This window comes from Triturus cristatus, chromosome 12 (genome assembly GCF_964204655.1).
Source record: "Triturus cristatus chromosome 12, aTriCri1.1, whole genome shotgun sequence".
NCBI classification, from domain to species: Eukaryota; Metazoa; Chordata; class Amphibia; order Caudata; family Salamandridae; genus Triturus; species Triturus cristatus.
This window is the reverse complement of record NC_140595.1, coordinates 787,834,063-787,849,462: the sequence shown is the minus strand read 5'-3', so window position 1 is coordinate 787,849,462 and position 15,400 is coordinate 787,834,063. Positions and strand designations below refer to the sequence as shown.

General features: G+C 43.2%; 1 long non-coding RNA gene across 3 annotated transcripts in view; it reads left to right on the top strand.

The window, feature by feature from the left end:
• Window positions 1-13,029, top strand: part of LOC146782845 (uncharacterized) — a 414,494-nt gene extending 401,465 nt beyond the window's left edge. For all 3 annotated transcript variants that reach the window (XR_014971967.1, XR_014971966.1, XR_014971968.1), the window contains one exon: window positions 11,979-13,029. This is a non-coding gene — a long non-coding RNA (uncharacterized LOC146782845). The remainder of the gene's footprint in view (window positions 1-11,978) is intronic.
• The last annotated feature ends 2,371 nt before the right edge of the window (window positions 13,030-15,400 follow it).

Here is a 15,400-nt window from a genome sequence, read left to right as displayed (position 1 = left end):
TCACTACTACAGTTAATACATTTTCTGTTTTCACCTCCCTACCTGTAGGTGTGTATATGTCCTCCTGTTTCTGTGTGCATGCCCTGCTGTTCCCACACTGAAAGAACCCTTGTTACCTGAGCATGACACCCTGTAATACCTTGATGTTAAATGAGGTGACTGTGTACTAGCATATCTTTAAGTGACCTGCTCTTCCTATACATTTTTTGTGGACGCGGGTTCACAAGATGTACGATCACCTGATCGCATCTAATCTTACCCCAGTGCTTAAACATCCATCTAACTGAGTCTGATTCACAGTTTAAAGTGGTAATTAACTGGACTGTGTTTTCCCCCCTGCTTCCTGGGCTTAGGCTGGAGTAAGCCATCTCAATTTTGGTCTGCTGCATTCATACAGGCTTTTTAATGGCCTTTACTGGGAAGACCCATGATTTAAATCTAGTAATTATCTGACCCTGTTCCACACAATGTCTCAGGGGTGCTACTCCTTTTTCCCCTGAGCATTCGCCCGTAGGGAATGCTCCACTTCAGACTGGGTTGGTTATAACTACGGGCATGGAGGATGCTATTCCCAGCAGTGTCCTTCCTAAAAAGACTGGTTTGTATCAAACCATCGTTCATCTCTTAGATTTCCAGAAACTCCATGACAGACTTTTCTTCCATGGGAACCTCCAGTTCAATTTATGTGTTAATCCAGTCAAGAAAAGAATAAAGAGTTTTTTCTGTGGCCCATTCCATAATATAAATAGATCGTCCATATAGTGTATCGAAAATGCCAAATCCTGTGTCCAATGTTAGTCTGTCCAAATGTGTTGAGCCTCCCACCAACCCATGACTATTCCTGAAACTCTGGGCAAAGCCACTCCCCATAGCAGTCCTGGTTAGATAACTATGCCACTTATCCCCAAAAAGAAAAAATATTGTTAGTCAGACTAAGTCTCACCATATCAAGGAGCATCATAAAATGATCATGCATTGTAATGGGTTTATACCTGGAAAAAATACCTGCATGCCTAAATCATGGTCAATTCTAGTGTATAAAGACACTACGTCTTTAGTGACCAGAATAGACTGGTCTTTCCAAGGGGGTGTATCATATTTTTGTCTGAAAATCTGTGCTGTCCCTGCAGTAGGCTAGGAGGTTAAAGGCATGGACACAGAAAAAAGTCCAAATAAATGCAAGTGTTTTCTAATAGGCTATTCGCCGATATGATTGGTCTGCCTGGGGGTTCTGGTTTATGTACTTTTGGCAGCACATAAAAACATGGTGCAGTAGATTTCTATTTATGTGGGGGATGGAGGCGCACTCCCTATTTCTATTGTTTTATTAAACGTCTGCTATGCTAGTGACTAATGTAACCTGTTGGTGCATCACCACTGCTCGTGTTGACATGTGCAGAATATCCGAAAGTCTAACAGGTTCCAAGTCCTGAATGTGGTGAGCACTGTCCACTGCAAACTCTAGGCGTTCTAAACCGTTCTAAATTGACCTCTTAAATTCTTTGTATAACCCGGGGGTCTCGCGTTTCGATCCCCAGTGCTGGTGGCAGATCAGTCTTTTGACATAGAAGTGAATATCCAGAAAATCAATATGTTCTTTATGATGGTGCATGGTGAGTGTAACATTGTAAAGGTTATCATTCAGATATGCCAAATCAACCAGTAATGCACTTGTGCCCACCCAGAGGCAAATTGTCATCTATGTACCTCCCCCAGAAAATGATGTACTTACTCCAGGGAAAGGCACCTTTGCCCTGGGCATGCTCCCTCTCATACCAGCCCATAAAGAGTCTGGCATAAGAGGGAGCAAAGCGGTAACCCATGGCAGTTCAATGCAGTCGGTGAGGTGAATTTCTCATCATGCTTGGAAAATCTTTGTATTGTATGCAAAATAATCAGCACCATCCTTATCTAGGTAATAGCGTACAGCCATTAAGCCGAAGTCTTTCTGGATACATGTGTACAACTTCATTAGGTCAAATGTGACAAGTTGCAATTCTTCCGACCATGGAAATACGTTAAATTTAACCAAAATGTCTTTGCTATCTTTGAGATGGGATGGGAGATTTGTTACATGTTCTCGCAAGGTTATATCCACAAATTTAGATAATTTCTCCGTGGGTGAGCCCACCCCGAAGATTATGGGTCTAACCAGTGGAAAGTCCCCACCTTTGTGCACTTTTGGCAGGATATATATGCACGGGAATCTGGCATTCTCAACAAGATATCTGCATTCATCATCCGTCAGCATGCATTCATCCCTCCATTCACAACCCAGAATTGATGGTGGCAGTAAGTTCTGTAATCTGGTTTGTCCTAATCAATTCATAGTATTGTTGGTCACTCAATTGGCTGGAGATCTCACACATATAATCAGTCCTGTCCATGATTACAATGTTCCCACCTTTATCCGCCTCCCTTATTACAATTGCTTAGTAATTTTATATCCTATGTAGGGCCTCCCTCTCCCCCCCCCCCCCCTCCACCCCGACAGATTGAATTTAGGATGGGGACCAAATATATTGGGGATCTCCAGTGATCTCAAGGGGCATACCTGAATTTGCACCTCAGCCCAGTGTCAGAATTGGGGCTTTCTCTAATAGTGATATATCAAGAATGTCCCGCATCTCTATTACCTCATAATTTTCAATGGATAGCATATTTTGCACATCTCGTATATTACCAATAGTTTGTAATACAGGTAGTGTTTCATACACATTAGAAACAGGTTTTTGTACTTGCTGTGAGAAATACTCTTAATTTAAGTACATGTAGAACCTTAAACAAATCACTGTGAACATCTACTGAATCACCCCAATGTGTGAGACAGAACCCAAGACCCCTCTTCAAAACACTTATCTCCTGTTTATCTAATGTTCTACTGGAGAGGTTGATGATCTGGAGGTCCATCTGAGGGGGTGTGGATTCTGCCAAGTGTGCAACATGATTACAAGTATCAATCTCTAACTGTTCTACATTGGAGTTTTCAATACCCCCTACGTCTAATTTTTCTTCGAGTGGGCTAGCATTGCATGACTGTCTGACTTCCCTTTTCCTCCTTCTCCCACCTCGCCTTGTCTTTTTGGGCTCTTTTTGCATTGCCTGTCACCTTAACACAGTCTTTCCAGTTCTCTCTGGAAATTGGAGGCCCCTTCCCCTAACGGGATGTCTGGCTGAGCTGTATTCGAAGCAGTACTTGAGATCAGCTAGTATTATTTCACTAGCCTCAAGCTAATCTCAAGGCTTTCCTCCCTACTCTTTCTATCCTCCAAATTATTAGGGTTAATATATTTTTTCGCGAAGGTGTAGATGCAACCATCCATATAGTCACGATCATCTCGCTTAAGATTGGGCATTTTTTGTCCCTAAAGATATTGCTATTGGTCCTCAATCACATTATTCAAAATAGCATTTTTGTTATCTATTAGCTCTTTGCAATTCATGGCCTCAATTTGCTTTTCCCAACCCTTTTTCTGTCTGGAGTTTTAGCCCCTTTTCATTTGCATGCATAATGAGGAGGCATCGTTCACCATGATGAAAATCCTTAAGATTATGTTCCCATTCACCAAGTTGTTCTTCACTTGGGTCCTCAAAGGTTGGAAATAGGAGGATCCGTAAGCCCCTAGGGATCTTTTTATTCATATATTGCTGCACGGTGACACCGTCACACCAACGAGCAAGCTCCTGTTTTTTACCCTGTTCTACCATAATAAAGCATAACCCAGAGTTGGAGTTGGTATACTAAATTTGTATTGTAACATTTCAAATATATTTCTGACATGTCTGCTAATGTATTTATTTCTGATATTATTGAAACAATTATTTTTAACTTACACAATATTTTTAACATCTTACTTGCATATGATTTTGAAAATTGTGGTTTCTTCCTGCTAGGTTTTTGAGGATGCTTTGTGTCCAATATCTGTTAATATCCAAATTATAATTTTAGTATTTAATTATGGCTAATTGGATTTTTAATTCTTTTTAACATTTTGATCTTTTATTCACTTATTTCCGAATGGTAAGATTAGCTAGATATTATCTGCTTTCAATTGCTTGCAGCTTTACAATTTTAGAAAAAGCTGTAAATAAGTAAAAAATATTGTAAGTAGTGATCTACGTGTTATTTTGCTGTTTCTCTTTAAAAGTACACTTCTGTCTATAGAGGGCAGTGTTAAACTTCTCCAAAGCAAGAAGTCTCCAGGTACTACTTCTGTGTGTGGTCACCGTGGAGGTCAGTTTACCACTGAGCACAAAATGGTGGTCGGCATCTTTTATAGTTTTTTTTAGGGTAAACGACAATTTAAAACAAAATAAGTTTTGTGAACAGTTTTTTTTGCGTGATTCAGAATCTGACAATGTATATTTATTTTCTTCTGTGTACATTTTTTCATTTTGACGTTCCTTCTCGCAGTGCCCGCCATTTTGAGTAGTTGCAGGGCCAGGAGCTGTAATAAAAATAGGACTAGCGTTTTTATGTTTTTCAAAATTGTTTTGTATATAATCTCATTTAGACTTTGATTATAGTGTGCATTTGCTGAATTACGAGGAATTTCTTCCCCCCCCCTCATTTAGTACATTTGTTTATTTTTAATATTAATGGAGTTTTTATTCATTAAGAAAAAGTAACAGGGTATTTAAAGTAATACGTGGGTATTAACCTCTCCCACCCAAAATCCCCATTTCCCTTGCATCCCGTCCCAGGGGATGGTTATACAAAATAACCATTTTTTATGAAAAATACTTTGAAAATATATTGCGTTGTAATGGTATGCGTAGTATTAATATGCACTGTAAAGGAATGTGTTGTAATGGTAGTTTTAATTCATTTTAACCAACATGCATTGTAATGGCATGCGTTATAAAAAGAAATGCAATGTAATGGTAGTTGAGTTGTAAAAACTGCGATGTGAAAGTATGCATTGTAATGGTATGCCTTTTAATGTCATATATTCCACAGTAAGACCTAGAAGGCAAAACAATAGATTAAGGTATATGTGTTGATAGATTTCAGTGTTAAAGCACAAGTTGAACAGACAATTTGTTATTCCTTACACATGTACTCCTGATGCACAGTTCATAGCATGTCCTGAGTTGAGGTCTATTTATTCTATCATTTTGTAAAGCACATGGTTACAACAGTAGTGTGTCCCGTCGCAAATCTGGACGACTTTGTGGAGCATGCAAGGAAGCTAAACTGGCAAAGAGTCCCCAGAAATACAGAGGCTATTAGTATTCTAGTTTGAAGATAGGAACCAGCAAGTCTTTAAGACCTTACGGAAAGTACTTTCGCAAGTTTCCGTCCTCCAAGACACTGGCAAAGAATTCCAGCTCTTGGCCGCAAGGAATCCAAAAGATCGAGCTCCCATCCTAACTTTTTCAATTCTTGGCTCTGTGACCAGGGATGTTTCCATTAGATCGTAAATTGCATGCCGGTATGTAAAAGGACAACAGTGCCAAGGTATTTTGGACCTTTTTTCCCGAAACGTCTGACAAAAAAACATGGCCCTAAAAGTGATCCTTCTCCAATGGGAGCCATTGGAGGGTGAGCAGAACCTTCGTGGCAGATGCTCTTTTTGGAAGGTTTAGGATTAGGCGGGCAGCCACATTTTGAATAGATTAGAGCTTGATTACTGCTTTTCTTAAGCTCCCCGATAGAGAACATTACCATAATCCAACTGGGAAGTGACCAAGGCATGAACAATAGAACTTCTTTTATTTTATTGATTTTATTTATACAACTCCAGTTGAAACATTGGAAAATAGATACATATATACAGCTGTTATCCAATACAACAGAGAAAAGAAAAGGGAGATTCAAGAAATAATTTGATAAATACAAAATACATTAAGTATACAATTCGATTCATTATATCAATTCTAATCCGATATTGTAATCATAGCGATCATCTGCATATTTTAATTAGAACACTTTTATTTTATATAGTTCTTATGGTTATACTCCAGGATTCTATTGGGGACCAGATCTTGCTGCCCCGCGCTCTGGAATGTCTCCCTCTCGTGGCATAAATAGCTTTTTCCTGATTGTATACTCCCATAAAACGAGTTAGCCACATTTGAAAGCTCGGTGGATCTACATCTTTCCAGTGTGCCACTAGTATTATTCTATAAACTGCTGTACCGATAAAGAGGCAGGATTCCTCTTCTTGGCTTACTTCAAGAGTATTGTCATAGCCGAGATTATATAGGGTGGACGATTCTGCTACTTTGTGCCCGAACACCTCTTCCCAAAATTCTGAAAGCATTTTTTTAAGTAATGTTAATTTGTCACATTCATAAAACATGTGTATTAGAGTGGCTGGACCAATTCCACATCTAGGGCATTCGTCGTTTATCCTTTTGCCCCAAGCATGAAGCTTAGCAGGGGTATAGTACAAATTATAGATTGTTTTATATAGCTGGGCCTTTAGATTTGATGATAAGAGCAGTCGTGATGTTAATAACAAACACTTATCGATGTCAACGTTTGGGTTAACCAGTTTACCAGCCCATGATACCTCTGTTCGTTCTAGGTCATCTGGCAGTTTTTCAAGAAGACTATATATTATACCAATCTTTGTTCTTTGTTTATTTACGGTCTCCAAAAAGGGAATTTTTTCCATAGTAATAATGGGAGTTTTTAGATTCAGAATAGTATTAACTTGAATAAATTCAAAGTAATCATTGTTAGAGACCCCATATTTTTCATGTAATCTTAAACAGCTGGCAGACGAGTCTTCACCCTAAAAGTCACATACAGTAATAATCCCCTTGCTTTACCAATTTCTAGCTAAAGCATCATTGGCTTGTGCTGGTAATAGTGAGGAGTGCCATAGGGGAGAATATCTGTTCAATTTGGGGATTGCCATGTGTGTAGAGATTTTATTCCATATCTTCCATGCACTGCTGATAATTTTAAATTTAGTTTTTTTAAAGTAACTAGGCTCTAGTTGTCTCAATAATAGTCCTCTGGCCTTCCTTCCGATTGATAGTTCATAAATAGATGGTATTTCTATATTTCCTATATTCTCTGTATCGGGTGAAGTATTGAATAGAGGTTTCATTTGTTGGAAAAGCGCAGCCCATAGATAAAATGTCATATTGGGAATTGCCAACCCACCCCTATCCTGGGGCAATGATGAATACTTCAAGGACCTCCTGATTTTTCCAAATTGCCAGATGAAGTTAGCAATTTGTGATTCTATAGTTCTAATGATGTTGTCGTCAACCATTAGAGGAATAGCCCGAAATAAGTATAGTACCCGAGGAAGTATGTTCATTTTTATAAAATTTTCCTCTGCCAATAATTGACAGGTGTAGGCTAATTATTCGTGTTAGATCCTTTCTTATAATGCTCACTAATGGATCATAGTTTAATTTGCAGATATCTTGGATCTTTGTACTTATACATACCCCAAGGTATGTTGCTGTTTCTGCTTTTCTAGGGTCGATATAGTTTATCGGTGCATAAGATAATTGTCTTATCTTTATTAAGAGTATCCATAATAATTACCGAATAACTGCGTACTTGCCTCTACTTCTGCCATTGCTTCAGACGGATTTGATGTTAGTACAGCTACGTCGTCCGCATAGGCAAGTATTTTTGTTTCATATAGACCCACTATTACTGGCTTTATTACTTGGCTCTGAAGAAGTTTCACAATTAGAGGATTAATATACATAGCGAATAATAAAGGGGAACAGGGGCACCCTTGCCTAGTTCCTCTCGATATGTTAATACCCCTGGACTCAATACCCATTACTTGGAGTATCGCAGTTGGTTTTTGATACATTGCTCTAATAGCCTTTACCAGATTAGGCCCAAAATTGTTCCGATCTAGGACCCCCCCATAGAAATTCCCACGACACCCGGTTGAAGGCTTTCTCGGCATCCAGAAGGATCATCGACATCCGGTCCCCCGTTCCAGCCATAATATCAAAGTGAAATAACTCTTCGAGTATGGTCAGTGGTGCCTCTACCAGGGATGAAGCCATGTTGCCAGGGGGAGACAAGATGTTCGATGACCCTCCCGAGCCGATTAGCCAAGATCTTGGCGTATAGTTTGGAGTCAGAATTAATCAATGAGATTGGGTGATACGATGAAGGTAGATCAGCAGGTTTACCTTTTTTATGGAAGATGATTGTTAGTTTCCTTCCAGGAGTCTGGTGGGATCCTGCTCCATTGGATACCAACAAAGGGATCTAATAGGAAAGGTAATATTTGTTCTCCTAAGATTTTATATAGCTCTAATGGAATTCTATCAGGGCCTGCCGCCTTCCCTGAAGCTAGACTTGTCAGGGCAGTTTGTAGTTCTGTAATGGTAATTTCTTTCTCATGATCTTCTTTTGTTATACTATCAATGGCGCTATACCAGCCTGTGTTAGCTGTAAATTCGCTCCAGAATGTTTTAATTTCATCTGAGACAGTTATGTTATCACTTTTATACAGCTTTTGATAGTATTGTTGAAATATTTCGACTATCTCTCTTCAGGTTTGGTATAGTTATGACCTTCTGACTTAATAGATGTCGTTATATTATAAGAAATCCTCTGTCGCGTACGCAAAGTGAGATGTTTCCCAATCTTTTTGCCGTTTTCATACATATTGCTTTGATGTATTCGATAGGTTTCTGCCGCTTTCTGTGTCAGCCCCTTATTAAGGTCAATTTTCAGTAATAATATTTGGCGTAGCGTAATATTCCCCTCCTCCCGTCGGGCTAATGATGCAGCATGTTCCTCTTCTGCTCTAGCTAGCTCTAGCATCAGTAGGCTGTGTTCATTGTCTTGCTGTTTTTTAATTCTTGCCACATAGCTAATTCTCACCCCTAAGGGTAGCTTTAAAACAATCCCACACCGCCCCTCTAGAGGCACTATATCTGTTTATATCAAAATAACCTTGAGCCCATTTGGTGATGTAGTTTATATAATCTCTATTGACAAGTTTCCTATCGAAAGTCCATTTTGAATATTGTCTGGTGAACCCCATTAAATCAATTGTGAGAATTAGAGCATTATGGTCGGAGATTGTTTTTGGGCATTTGAGTATTATCGCTTGGTTAGACAGATCCCTTGTAGTTAATATGTAATCCATTTTAACATATTTATTGTGGGGGTATGAGAAGTAAGTATACCCTGGATCGGGTTGGTTTTTTAAATCCCATATATCCAATAGGTCATAACTGTCCCTAAGTTGGCAAATAGAATTAAATACGCCAGGTCTGCGTCCAGTGTATATTTGTTGTCTTTGTTTCCTGAATGCAGTCCCTAGTGATATATTAAAATCACCACAGAATACAAGTGGTCCTGGCCAGGATGCGAGTTCCAATTCCAGATTTTCAAATATATAGGGGTCATCTTGATTTGATCCATACACTGAACCTATAGTTATTCCCAGTGCCAACTTCACAATAACCCACCTCCCTTGAGTATCTACTGCATTACGTATGACTTTTCCTAAGGGGGCTTTGGCTATGATGGCTACACCTCGGATATTCGATGTTTGAGAAGTACAAGCCAGTAAGTTATAGCCATACATTTTTAATAAATCTCTCTTCCCCCAAGGTAAGTGAGTCTCTTAAACAAATATCAGTAGAATTTTGTTTTATAATCTCGGCTAGGCGGGCGCATTTATTTCTATCATTCAACCCTGCTATGTTCCATGTGCATATTGTTATCTTCCCCATTGCTGTTTGCTAATCACTCTTAAGAGCATGTATTCGCAGCAGTTTGATTCGTTTTTTTCTTCCTTCAGTGATATCTCGGTCTTCTTGTGCTACTTTTCTTAAAATAACTAAATTAGTTATATCCGTTTTTAGTTTCATTATCAAATTGGAGTTATTTTGTTTGTTTTAACCCTCTGCCCTCCCATCACCAACCCTCCCTCCCTGCCCCATACCCTCCCTACACCCAATGTGAGGCGTACAGACTCTATGGGCCCGATTCACAGAACAACCTTAAGACTAAATCCTAAACTTAGTACCATTCTGGTATTCACAGAATGCACCTACTACTTCTGGTATTCACAGAATGAACTTACTACTTTTGCTATTCACAGAATGCATTTACGACCACTAAACTTGCACTCGGGCCGGAAAGTCCGCATGCGGGCCGGAAAGTCCGCATGCGGGCCGGAAAGTCCGCATTTGTATTTGTGCTGAGCATATACAAAAACATATATTTACAAAACATAACCTCTGCACATATAACACAAGTACGCTACTGTCCTAAACATTAATTTTCAAATGTGGGTCCCCCTTTCAATAGTGTGGACAACCCCAGAGGGCATATACATTGCATGAGAAGTATCAATGTCCCCATAAATTCTAAGGCATTGCAATGCTAAGGCTACGCGAGTTTGTTCAGGAGAGCACTATCTGCAGCACAGGCTGCAGATAGTACTCTCCTGAACAAACTCGCGTAGTGAGAGTTAGCACCGATAGATGCGGAAGAGCTATCCAGGAGAGGCTAGAGAAGCAAGCGTGTAATCACGACGGAAGAAATCTTGACTTTAGAACACGAACAGGGGGCCCAGCTGACTTTTCAATAAAGAGATGGAATAGGGCATGGATCCCCTGCGTCCCACTCATGGCTATTGTACAGTACTTACGCTTGGTATGCTGAGTAGAGGGACCAGCCTAAGATTGCTGCGGTTTTCCTTGTCCTGAAGAGGCCAAAAGGAATGGATTGGCTGAAACGCGACCGCGTCGACATTTTGGTTTTACAGAGGGACCCAAAAGAATTTGATTGTGTTGGGATTCAACAACCTTGCATTGCCTTAGAATTTATGGGGACATTGATACTTCTCATGCAATGTATATGCCCTCTGGGGTTGTCCACACTATTGAAGGGTGGACCCACAATTGAAAATTAATGTTTAGGACAGTAGCGTAGTTTTGTTATATGTACAGAGGTTTTGTTTTGTAAATGTTTTTGTATATGCTCAGCACAAATACAAAGAATGAGAAGTGAATTTAATCACATGTGAATGGATAATTAAAAGTGTCCTTGTTCGAATATATTTGTATATCCTTTCCTCCATACCACGTATATTTATAAACTGGCAAAATGAGCCATAATAGTGCATTAATACTCAAATCTGCTCCTCACGCACCACTACAATTGGCACTAGGAAATCATGTGTGCATTGAATGAGCAATGGCACAGACACTGTCCAGTGTGAGCATGGCAGGCCAAAGGGCATTGGATGCTATGACTTGCATTGCATTTGTAGAGTTTGGGTTCCAATTGTGACAAATCATCATGTGCCATGGAGTCAAGACAGACTTTGACATCCTTGCATCACTCCTAAGCACTTCTAAATTTGCAAGGGGTGTCCACTGACGGACGTCTCACCCTCAGTGGGCTTTTTGACATTTCACATGTACAGGTAGCTGTCACAACAATCCCCCACTGTTCAGCGGTGTACTGCATTACCATATCTGTCACCAAAGCCAATATGTGCCACTGGATAGTCCGATCATGTGTGGGGACAGCCCAAGGCTAGACTCACAATGTAGCTACACAAATAGCCCAGGGCCTCAGTGGATGTGTGACCCCCATTCGCCACTTGTCTTGTCCCATAAAATGACACAAAGCAGATGACACCTGTCCAGACCTTAAATAGCTGCGACTCCCTATGAATGGCCAAAATCCGAGAAATCAGGACTCTTCATGTTCTCCATTGGTGGACTGCTTTTGGAACCTGCACATGTAGCAGTGGCAGGACACACAGATCACCAGAATGCCAGGTTGAGGGTTGGCCAATACAGTTGTGTAAGCCACAAACATCCACGTGAGATGGCCATGTCAGACTAAATCCAGTAAATGACAGTGAACATACACGTAATGTCAGCTCATAGACGCTGACAGCTATAGAGTGTGATCAGAGGAAAATAAGTCTGAGCTTGGCTCCTCTATGTATGTGTCTTGTCCTGCATGACACAACCATAACATTAGGATTTTGCTTACATTTCTGCAGGCACCGCTGGCGCAACAGAAGGGCAGCAGGACCAGGTCCGGAGCAAGAGTGCGGCGGCGGCTACACCCTCTTTCCACCAGCGAGGAAGAGGAGGATGAGGAGGGAACCTCAACATCAAGAGGCAAGGGGATTGCACCCACCCGGACTGACAAGGGACACCCTGATGCTGGTGCTACATCCCGGGTGGAGGCTGAAGACATTGAAGGGGGGGGGGTGAACCCGACACTTCTGCCCATGATGTGGTGGAGAGCTACTCTCCCCATGACTCTTCACCTGTGGGTCCTGAAGAGGTGTCCTCGGGGCAGGCCAACACACAACCTGGGCCTGCCATCAGCCCCTCCCTACCTCTAGAGTCCCCCATGCCATCGGGGGCTCCAGCTGAATCCCCTGCAACAAGTCCCCCCTCATCGTCGCTGCCAGCCCCACAACATCATTGGCTCCGGACCTCAGGCACCACATCCCTCCCGGTGGTGTTCCTCCTGTGGCTATGCCAGTGGACTTGATGTGGATGTGTGAGGGTCAGCCAGACATGTCCGCTCGCATCATGCTACAAGTGTGTATGGAGGTACGCATGATGCGAGAGGACATGCTCCGATCTATGGCCACCCTCTCCACCAGTATCAATTCACTGACCACAGCCATGTCGTCTGTTGTCGCCCCAATCCCTTCCCATACCACCATCAATGTCTCCCCCTGTCTGTTGCCCCACACTGTTTCCACCCCGTACTCCTCGTGTGTCACGAACACATGTGGTGCCTGTTACTGCACCTGCCAGACGTGTGCCTGCATCGGACTCGGAGGATCTGGACATTGTGGTCCTAGAGGATGACCAGAAGGACACTTGACTTTTGACGGAGACATTGACGTGAACAATTATTTCAGTTTCCCCTTGTAAATACTGTTTTCCCTGACGCTCCCTGACGTGTTATATTTTTGTTTCCCCACCCCAATCCAGGTTACCTTCTCCCTCTGCATCAAGACCATCATTTGTTTTCCTTCCTCCCTTCCAAACAGACGGTTGTTCTGTTCATACCTAAATATATTTGAGGAATTCTAATTACTTCTACTTGCTTGACTTCATTTAGAATGTCGGGTTCTGAATCAGGACACATATTTGGTGAGTCAACTGCTATGCACGTAATGGCTTGTTGCAATGAAGGGTTACACTTGTAACTGTGTCACACACACACATACCTCGAGGCCACCTACATCGTTACACAGGACATGAGACACAACAGATTTCTTTTTTTTGAGGTCTTTATTTGGTGAACAGACAATCACGTGGTTACATTGTCCTGGGTTCCTGTCACCGGCAATCGAGCTTGCGACGTCGCAATTTGGGGGGGGGGGGGGAGGACCGCTCGGAGTGCTCAGCTCTGGCTCGCCGCCTACGTGGAGGTGGGTACTGTCCAAGGGACTGTCCAGGGTCATCTACATGTGCTGGTGCAGATGGTGTATGCACACTTGATGGTTGTGCCTGGACAAGGGCCAGTTGTGCAAGTGGTGGGAGTGCCTGTACAGGGGTTAATGGTGGTTGTGCAGGTGGCGGGAGTGCCTGTACAGGTGTTGATGGTGGTTGTGCAGGTGGCGGGAGTGCCTGTACAGGGGTTGGTGGTGGTTGTGCAGGTGGTGGGAGTGCCTGTACAGGGCTTGGTGGTGGTTGTGCAGGTGGCGGGAGTGCCTGTACAGGGGTTGGTGGTGGTTGTGCAGGTGGTGGGAGTGCCTGTACAGGGGTTGGTGTTGGGAGTGCCCGTTCAGGCCGCTGGTGTGGATGTCTCCCTTTGCTCTGTTGCTGTGCAGTTGGTACAGGTGTGGGGATGTGCTGCCCTGTGGGCAGATATGACTGCTCCCCTCCCTGCGTTGACCGTGAAGGAAAAGTTTGGCTCACTTTCAATATGCCCTCCATCATCTTCATGGCGAAGGCATGCTGTCTTGCACCCTCTTCCCTTTGGATGGTTATGTCTCGAATATTTCTGGACATGTCCTGCCAAGTCCTATCCATCCTATCCAAAACTTTGCTCAGCCTGTCCACCACCTGAGGGAAGTGGACCATGTCCTGCAGGGACTCCGACATGTCTGACAGGGTAGCCCCTATGGCACAAATGTCCTGCCTCACATCTGTCTGCTGTTGGTAGAAGTCCTGCTCCCACTGGCCATCATAGCCAGGTGCAGGCCCTCTCTGCAGCGGTCTGCCATGGATGGGATGAGCAGGTCCAACAGCAGGGGAGGGGGTGGCAGGTGGGAGTCTGCGGGCAGGAGAATGGTGCCCAGGGGATTCCGGCAGCACAACAGGGCTGGTACTACCCCCAGATGGTGGAGAGGATGGCAGGGATACACTGTCTAGGGAAGAGCGGGTAGGGGAACCACCATGTTGGTCCTGGACGTGTGGACTGTGAGGGAGTGATGTCTGTGTTGTGATGCGTGGGTGCTGTGGCTGGTTTGCTCAAGTCTGGGGACAGGCCATGCTATGCTTGGGAGGAGGCTGACGAACGTTGCTTGGCAGAGGATATGATGCCCTGACCGATTTAGCCAATCTGGCACGATAGCGCGCATTGGCATCTTCATCGTCATCAGACATGTAGTCCTCATCATCCACCAAGTAGACGTCCTCAGGAAATTCATCCTCCTCCTCCTGAGCAGTGCTTGCAGCCGACATCACAGCTTGGAGGATCAGGGGATTCTCCCCTCTGATTCTCCGTCGGCCCGCACTGGTCATAGGCCTGTCATCCTCGTCCTCAGCATCCCCTGGAACAGAGGTTGCAACCGTATTAGGGATTGACCTGGTATAACATGTGGTGCAACACAAGGGTTTGTATTAACTGTACTTTGCATCAACAGATGAGGATCATGTGACCTGTGTAGGGTACCACCACAAATGACAGCTCACACCATGGCACTGAGGTGTTACATAGAGACAGGCAAACTCACCAGCTCCAGCCACAACTCTCTGTCCCTTGGTGTTCCCCCCTAGTGTCACCTGCTGGACCTGTCTCCTCACGGCTTTTGTAGGCCTAGCTGTCCCTGATCCAGCAGCTGTAGAGGGAAGTGACAACATTCTCAATTATCTGCATCACCAATTGACAGACGGGCACATGACACTCCTGATTTGTATTTCACTTTGTACGCAACAACTGCTGATTACATGCAGAGGGGAATCGGGATCTCTGCCATGGCTTTGGAGTCGAAGCCAGTGACACCTCATTCCAGAATTACCTGAAGGACAGGTGCGCGATGGTTTCAACGCTGCAGCCAGGCTGTCATGCAGTCCCCGGGATGGTGCACGCTGCTGTGGTCTCATCCTGTCAGCAGCTGTAATAAGACATACACGTCTATGTTTTTCAACCACAGATGGTAGCTCTGAGCCAACATGTCATTCTCAATGACCATTTGTGGGTAATCCAGAACAATGTGCAGCATGTTTA